This window comes from Marmota monax, unplaced genomic scaffold (genome assembly GCF_021218885.2).
Source record: "Marmota monax isolate L192 unplaced genomic scaffold, Marmota_monax_Labrador192_F-V1.1 WCK01_AAM20220418_F8-fsc00071, whole genome shotgun sequence".
Lineage (NCBI taxonomy): Eukaryota > Metazoa > Chordata > Mammalia > Rodentia > Sciuridae > Marmota > Marmota monax.
The window spans coordinates 2,155,614-2,163,883 of NW_026695217.1; positions in this window are offsets into that span (position 1 = coordinate 2,155,614).

The following is an 8,270-nucleotide window of genomic DNA, read 5'->3' on the forward strand; positions in this document are numbered from 1 at the left end:
CCTGAAAAGGTTCAAACGGGGAATTCTATTGAGTATTTGGGAGCAATCATTGGGCATGACAAATTGAAACCACAAAAAATCACCATAAGAACTCAGGATCTCCAAACTCTGAATGATTTTCAAAAACTGCTGGGAGATATTAATTGGATAAGGGGATATTTACATATTCCTAATGGTGTGCTCCAGCCTTTGTATGCTACCCTTAAGGGTGATCCAGATCTTGCTTCTCCTCGTAGCCTCACCAAAGAGGCCAGGGCAGTCCTTATAACAGTAGAAGAAGCTATACAACATGCTACTCTATGCAGGCTCCGCAGTGATAAACCTTTCCAGTTATGTGTGCTTGCCACTATGCGGCAGCCTACTGGAGTACTGTGGCAAGATGGGCCTTTACTATGGATCCACCCACATATATCCCCAGGAAAATCTTTAGAATACTATCCTGATGCTGTTGCAGCGTTAGCACTTAAAGGGATCCACCAAAGCATTCAATTTTTCGGACAATCACCTTCTTCTCTTATTATACCCTATACTAAGGCTCAGCTTAATGTTTTGTGTGCTACTCTAGACTAAACTGGGCTATTCTATGTTGCTCGTTTCAAGGGGATATTGATAATCATTACCCTTCCCATCCATTACTCCATTTTGTTAAAGAACATCCCATCATTTTCCCTAAGGTAACTTCACCCAACCCAATTCCGGGGGCTGTTAATATTTTCACTGATGGTTCCAAGTCTGGAATGGGAGCTTATGTAATTAATGATTCTCCCCCTGTTCAGCATCAATTTGCTCCTGGTAATCCACAATGGGTTGAACTGCAAATTGTTATTGAGGTTTTTAAACAATGTTCTTTTCCTTTTAATCTTATCTCGGACTCCATTTATGTGGTACAAGCACTCAAAGTCCTGGAGGCCGTGGGAGCTATTAGTAATGCCCATAATGTATCTGCTTACTTTAATCAGCTTCAACAACTTATCTGTAGCCGCACTGCTCCTTTTTATCCAATGCACATATGGGCTCACACCTCTCTTCCTGGTCCGTTATCACAGGGTAATGCCTGTGCAGACTCAGCCACTAGAGACCAGTTGATATGCTTGGCTTCCTCCTTAGAGGGGGCTAAATTATTTCACCAGAATTTCCGTGTTAATGCTTTAACGCTGCGCAGGCGTTTTTCCATTTCAAGAGCGGATGCTCGTCAGATAGTATTACAATGTCCCCATTGTGTCACATTTCTTCATCCCCCTACTTATGGAGTGAACCCACGGGGATTGAAGCCATTGGTTGTCTGGCAAATGGATGTGACGCACATACCTGACTTTGGTAACCTCAAGTATGTACATGTTTCTGTTGATACGTGCTCTGGAGTTATTCATGCCTCTGCTTTGTCGGGAGAGAAGGCACGTAATGTTATTACTCATTGCCTAGAAGCATGGGCAGCATGGGGTGCTCCTGCATCCCTTAAGACTGATAATGGACCTGCTTATACTGGCAGACAATTTACATCCTTTTGTTCTACCATGGGAGTGCAACTTACTCATGGTCTGCCTTACAATCCTCAAGGACAAGGCATTGTTGAGCGTGCTCATCGCACCTTAAAAGAAACTTTACAAAAACAAAAAGGGGGAATAGGAGCTGAACACACTCCTAAAGAACGCCTGTCCTTAGCTCTCTTTACCATTAATTTTTTAAATTTGGATATTCATGGTCACTCTGTGGCCGATAGACATGTGTCCCCTCAGCCCTCTGTGATTGGCTATGTTAAGTGGAAGGATGTTCTTACGGGCCAATGGAACGGCCCCGACCCCGTGCTGACATGGGCACGAGGATCTGTATGTGTTTTTCCCCAGGATCGCACGGAGCCGTTGTGGGTCCCTGAACGTCTGACAAGAAGAGTCTTGACATCAACCGACCAACAACAAGAGATACCACAGCAACCCTGTGATGAGGATCTTCACTCTGCTACGTGCTCTGGTTCTGGTGCTGGTGCCGATGGCACAGACGACACCAATGCAGTGGTGGGCAGTGGCACGGGCTTGGCCAATGCCGATGCCGGTTCATGGTAGTTCTAGTGTCCTCCCCACTCTTTTCTCTACCTCATGTGAGATGTCTGCTCCCTGTGCCTCTCCTAGAGGGGACGTGGAGAGCATTTTTAATCAATCTCAGGTTAATCTCACAGGAGTTTTTTGTTTCAGCCTTGGAAACGCTAATTGCATCAGCCTTAAGATCAAAAATTTGACTAACTGGGAGGATCCATTGCGGTCCAATCAGGTCTCAGGGAGTATTATTAATGCCGTACTGAGCCAAGTAGTTTCAGGGAAGCAATTAGGTTCAGGGACCCCTGTAAATAGCTCTGCTTTTAACATAACTACCTTGGCTATGATCTCCAAGGTACTAATCCCAGTGCCTCCTTCTTCTAATAGTACTTACAATGCCACTCATTTTAAGGCCTCTCCTTACTGTACCCCTAATCTTCGTTTCCCCCCAACATTTACGCCTTGTCAGGACCATTCTTGGGAGAGACTTCAAGTTGCTAAGGGTTTCTCTTTTTCCCCCTCTCTTAAGAGGTATGTTTATAACTTTAACCATAGTGCCAACTCCTCTACAGGAGTAGGTTGGTCCTGGTTTCAATGGCTGATTTCCAATGAGAAGGGGGCTTCAGCTGATATTTCTGCATTGGCTCAATTGCTGGGAGTCAGAAGCTGGCTGGCTAATGTTTCTGGTACTGTTCGCGAGAGTGAACGGGGTAATAGACTTACATCTGTTTCGTTCAACTCTTTGCTATATAATGCCACATTGCCCCCTGCGATGGTCTGCGTCCAATCCCCATTCTTGCTCCTTTTGACTAATGACACCTCGTCAGGGATGCTGGATTGTTCTAGTGTTACCTCTCTCTTATCTGAGTGTTGGAATGGTTCTTGGACTGTAGCAGTGGTTATGAAAATTCCAACCTTTGTCCCAATCCCAGTCACTGCGGACCCAGATAAATTCCCCATTGTTGAGCTACTTAGAGTCCGCAGGGATTTTGGAATTACGGCAGCTATAGTGACAGCTGTGGCAGTGTCTGCTGCTGCAGCGGTTACGGCCGGAGTGGCCATGGCCAGTCAAGTACAAACTGCTGCCACCATTAATCAAGTTGTTCAACAAACTTCTACCATACTTGAGTCCCAAAATTCAATTAATCAACATATTTTGTCAGGGATTTTAGCTGCCAACCAAAGAATAGATTTACTCCAAGCTCAGGTAGAAGAATTGGCCGACTTGGTGCTTTTGGGTTGTGTTGACCAACGTGCACATTTATGTATAACCTCTGTCAGATTTAATGATTCCAGAAATGCCTCCCGCATCATTGGAGAGTATCTATCCGGAACCTGGTCCATGGCAGCAGAAAACTTGATCCAGTCTCAACTAACTCAGATTGCTGTTTTGAATAGTACCCGTGTCGAACCAGTGACTTTGGGTCAATTCACCGATTGGATATCTTCTGCTTTTTCCTTCTTCAAAGAGTGGGTGGGGGTAGGCATTTTTGGTGCAATGTGTTGCTTCAGTGTTGTACTTTGTTTGTGGCTTCTCTGTCGCCTTAAAACTCGCCATGCACAAGAAAAGGCTATGATCATACAAGCTCTTGCAACTTTAGAAAATGGCAACTCGCCTCAAGTCTGGCTTGCGCATCTTAAGCAGTAAACCTTTGTCATGGTCGTTACACCCCAAGTTATTATAACATTGCACTGGGATCGACATGACTTTCCTTGTTATTCTCTTAGTGTTGGAAAGCCCTTGCACTCTGCCGGTCTTACTGCCATTGCACGCAGATGGGTTTCCACACTAGTACTTTTCTATCGCCTTGAAGTTCGTGCCTTTCTTTCAGGGTGCTGTCAACTTGTTTGTCATTATAAACAGCCACAGTTTAGCCTCAGCTATCCGCCTTCGTCCACCATCGTCACGATACAGGATGCGAGGCAAGGCACTGCACTTGAGTGATCCTTGAAGAGGACCTCAAGGAGAGCATGTCCTATTGCATGCGGGTTAGACGCGTTCACGCCCCGCCCCACGAAAAAAGGCGTCGGCTGATATGGCCTCAGATCTGGGGAAGGGCCCTCCTTGGGACTGAGCCATACTATGCAGCCACTTCTGCACAGTGGGATAGGACCTCTACTCTCGCCTGTATTGTTTTAATAAAATAGAAAAGGGGGAACTGTGGTGAGCCGCTTCTGCCGTTTCTGCAGATTATGGTCGCCATTACAAGATGGCGCTGGCTCCGCTGTGGTCTGTGACAAACAATTTCTTATCTGGGAAAGTTGGCACATGATTTTTCACCACCCTGTGAGAAAGTTCCACGCGGCAGCTTTGCATTGGGGCTTGGGATGCTTTATTAAGGCTGGGAGGGGCACCCGAGGGGAAGAAGAAGAAATATCCAGGGACCTGAATAAAACTGTTGAGAGAAGATTCTCGAGTTGCGTCTTCCTTGCGGGCAAGGGGTCGCGACAGCATCCTCTATTTTCTTGCTTGATATTGATCTGTTTAAATCGTGTATATCATCCTGATTTGGGCATATCATATGCCTCTAGAAATTTGTCAATGCCTTCAATATTTTCTATTTTATTGGAGTACAAATTTTCAAAATAATTTCTAATTATCTTCTGTATTTCTGTAGTATCCGTCGTAATATTTTTTTTTCTTCAAGGAAATTAGTAATCTGAGTTTTCTCTCTCCTTCCCTTTGTTAGCATGGCTAATGGTTTATCAATTTTATTTATGTTTTCAAAGAACCAACTTTTTTATCAATTTTTTCAATTGCTTCTTTTGTTTCAATTTCATTGATTTCAGCTCTGATTTTAATTATTCCCTGTCCCCTACTGCTTTTGGGGTTGATTTGTTCTTCTTTTTCTAGGGCTTTGAGATGTAATATTAGATCATTTATTTGTTGATTTTTCCTTATTTGAAGGAATGAACTGCATGCAATGAACTTTCCTCTTAGAACTGCCTTCATAGAGTCCCAGAGATTTCGATGTTATATCAGTGTTCTCATTTACCTCGAAGAATTTTTTTAATATTTATTTATTTATTAGTTGTAGATGGACAGCATGCCTTTATTTCACTTATTTTTTATGTGGTGCTGAGGATCAAACCCAGTGCCTCACGCTACCACTTGAGCCACATCTCCAGCCCTCTAAAAATCTTTTAATTTCCTCCTTGATGTCTTTTGCAACCCAATGTTCATCCAATAGCATATTATTTAGTCTCCAGGTGTTGGAGTGGATTTTATTTCTTATTTTATCATTGATTTCTTATTTCATTCCATTGTGGCCTGATAGAATGTAGGGTAATATCTCAACTTTTTTGTATTTACTAAGATTTGCTTTGTGGCATAATATATGGTCTATTTTAGAGAAGGATCCATGTGCTGCTAAGAAAGTGTATTTGCTCATTGATGGATAATATACTCTATATATGTCAGTTAAGTCTAAGTTATTGATTGTATTATTGAGTTCTATAGTTTCTTTGTTTAGCTTTTGTTTGGAAGATCTATCTAGTGGTGAAAGAGGTCTGTTAAAGTCACCCAGAATTATTGTGGTCTATCTGACTCTTGAACTTGAGAAGAGTTTGACTGATGAACATAGATGCTCCATTGTTTGGGGCATATACATTTATAACTGTTCTGTCTTTTTGATGTATGGTTCCCTTAAGCAGTATGAACTGTCTTTATCCCTTTTGATTCACTTTGGCTTGAAGTTTACTTTATTTGATATGAAAATGGAAACCCCTGCTTGCTTATGTAGACCATGTGAATGTTATAAATAAACAAATAAATAGATAAATAAAATCCAACCTTTCACCTTCAGTCTGTGGGCATCTTTTCCTATGAATCTCTTAAAGGCAGCATATTGTTGGGTCTTTTTAAAAAATCCAATCAGCCTATGTCTTTTGGTTGGTAAGTTTAGGCCACTAACATTTAGGGTTATTACTGAGACATGATTTGTATTACTGGTCATTTTTATTTTTGGTATTTAGCTTGACTTGGTTTCTCCTTTGGTTGGCTGGCTTTTCCTTTATTGTAGTTCTTCCCTTTGCAGAATTTCATTGTTGTTTTTCATTTCCTCCTTGTGGAATAGTTTGTCAAAAATGTTCTGTAGTGCAGGATTTCTTGCTATAAATTCTTTTAGCTTTTGTTTATCATGGAAGGTATTTATTTCATCATCAAATTTGAAGCTTAATTTTGCTGGATATAACATTCTTGGTTGGCATCCATTTTCTTTAAGAGTTTGGTATATGTTGTTCCAGGATCTCCTGGCTTTGAGAGCCTGGGTTGAAAAATCTGCTGAGATCTAAATTAGTCTTCCCTTTTACATAATCTGATTTTTATCTCTTACAGCCTTTAAAATTCTATCCTTATTCTGTATGCTAGGCATTTTCATTATAATATGTCTTGGTGTAAATCTGTTATAATCATAGGCCTCTTGTATTTAATTTTCCAATTCATTCTTCATGCTTGGAAAATTTTCTGATATTATTTCATTGAAGAGATTATGCATTCCCTTGGTTTAAATTTCTGAATCTTCCTCTATCCCAATAAATCTTAAATTTGGTCTTTTGATGGTATCCCATAATTCTTGGATGTTCTGTTCATGGTTTCTTACCATCTTCACTGTGAGGTCAACTTTATTTTCAAGATTGTATATTTTGTCTTGTCTGAGGTCCCGTCTTCTAAGTGACCTAGTCTGTTGGTGATGCTATCATTTTGTTGAGGATTGAACCCAGCACCTCACAAGTGCTAGATGAGCACTCTACTGCTGAGCCATAAACCCCAGCCTCTATTGAGTTTTTTAATTGGCTTATTATTTCTTTGTTTTGAGGGTTTCTGGGTTTTTTTCCCCAGAATCTCTTTCTTGAAGCAATCTCTTGCAACTTATATTTGCTCTTACCTCTGTGTGATTGATGGTCACCTGAATTTGTTCTCTTATCTCTTTGTTGAAGTGCCTGTATCTGCTCAGATTGTTCTTTAATTCCCCAATCATTTTGTTTATTCTGAACTCCTTCTCTGACATTTCACCTACTTTGCTATCTATGGATTCTCTTGTTGTAGAATCTTGCTTCATTTGGGGCACTTTCCTCCCTTGTTTTCTCATGATGTCCATGTGTGTCTTCCTCTCTTAACAGTGTAGATCTGAGGTATTACAGCTTCTGCCCTATTGTCTTACAGTGTCCCTACAGGTTACCAATAACCCACTTTTAAGGGAGACATCAATATTACAGCACTCAATGTACCCAATGTGCAGCCATGTATCAGTTAGTTTCTATTTTTACATTTAGTTTTGTCAGTAAGGGAGACATCAATATTACAGCACTGAATGTACCAAATGTGCAGCCATATATCAGTTAGTTTCTATTTTTACATTTAGTTTTGTCAGTAAGGGAGACATCAATATTACAGCACTGAATGTACCCAATGTGCAGCCATATATCAGTTAGTTTCTATTTTTACATTTAGTTTTGTCAGTAAGGGAGACATCAATATTACAGCACTGAATGTACCAAATGTGCAGCCATATATCAGTTAGTTTCTATTTTTACATTTAGTTTTGTCAGTAAGGGAGACATCAATATTACAGCACTGAATGTACCAAATGTGCAGCCATATATCAGTTAGTTTCTATTTTTACATTTAGTTTTGTCAGTAACATCAATATTACCGCACTGAATGTACCCAATGTGCAGCCGTATATCAGTTAGTTTCTATTTTTACATTTAGTTTTGTCAGTATAATCAGAAATGATGAGTTCGGATATCTTCTATCATATAGTCAATAGGTTTGCATAAAGGTTCACAGCTTCTGATGGTGGGGGGTTGCCTGAGATGCTTTTAAGGTAGAATGTGAGAATATGGAGGTATTAGATTATATGACTAGTGAGAGGGTAATCCTAAGAAGGTGGCTGTTAATAGGAAAAACAAGAGATAGGCAACCCATGTAAGACTCTCTGTTACCTCAGTAAGAGGATAACTGTTAGCAACCTTAGTACAGAAACCTTTTGGTGCAGCCAGGTCCACAGGGACCTTGATGACATCGTACCAGGTCATTATTATTGTCCCTAGATATAAGTGTCATTATCCCAGTTTGGTGGCCATGGCAGCCTCAAGCCTATATATACCCTAATATTGGGCTGTAGAGCCATGCTTTGGTGAATAAGGAACCCCAGGGGTGGTGGCTCTCCTGGAACTCCAGGCTGCGGTGGATGGCGTGGGGCGGGTAGTCCCACGCAGTTGCTTTTGAAATTCCTT